This window comes from Mirounga leonina, unplaced genomic scaffold (genome assembly GCF_011800145.1).
Source record: "Mirounga leonina isolate KUSES-001 unplaced genomic scaffold, KU_Mleo_1.0 Mir_170, whole genome shotgun sequence".
Classification (NCBI taxonomy): Eukaryota; Metazoa; Chordata; class Mammalia; order Carnivora; family Phocidae; genus Mirounga; species Mirounga leonina.
In genome coordinates this window covers 8,953,406-8,954,027 of record NW_023270433.1, presented here as the reverse complement: position 1 = coordinate 8,954,027, position 622 = coordinate 8,953,406, and the positions used below count along the sequence as shown (strand labels likewise).

At 75.2% G+C, this 622-nt stretch overlaps 1 protein-coding gene across 3 annotated transcripts in view; it reads left to right on the top strand.

The window, feature by feature from the left end:
* Positions 1–622, top strand: part of MVB12B (multivesicular body subunit 12B) — a 269,437-nt gene that overhangs the window by 75,307 nt on the left and 193,508 nt on the right. The window lies entirely within an intron of this gene.

The following is a 622-nucleotide window of genomic DNA, read 5'->3' as shown; positions in this document are numbered from 1 at the left end:
GTGTGTGTGTGTGTGTGTGTAAGCTGGGGTGGGGGGGCGGGTGTCTTCCCTGCAAGAGGCCAACGTGTGTGTGTGTAAGCGGGGGGGGGGGGGGGGTGTCTTCCCTGCAAGAGGCCAACGTGTGTGTGTGTGTGTGTGTTGTTCATCTCGGCGCCAAGAGGCCTGGGGGCGTCCAGGATTCTTAGGCTGTGCTGAAGGGCTGGTTGAGTGAGGCCTAGGAGAGCTGAGTGGGCTGCGGGGCCCTGCAAGAGACCAGCTTGGCGGAGGGGAGACTAGTGCCCAGACTCCAAGAGGCCTGCGGCTCCCGGGGCTCGGAGGCCGGTCTGGGGGCCGCCCGCGGGCTCGGGGAGGCCGGGCCGGGGGCGGGGGGGGTGGCTAGCGGGCTGAGCCTTGGGGGAGGCCAGGGGGAGGCGGGGTGCCGGCCCGGGCGGCGGCGCGGGCTCCGGACGCGAGGGCTCGCGCTCCCTCCTCCCGCCCGAGCCAGCCTCGGGCACCCGGCGCCTCCCCCGGAGCCAGCGCCAGAGCCGGGAGCCCCGGAGCCCGGCCCGCCGCCGCGGCCCGCCGAGGGAGCCGCGGCCGCCGTTGTCGCTGGTGCCGCCGCCGCCGCCAGGCCGCGCCCCGC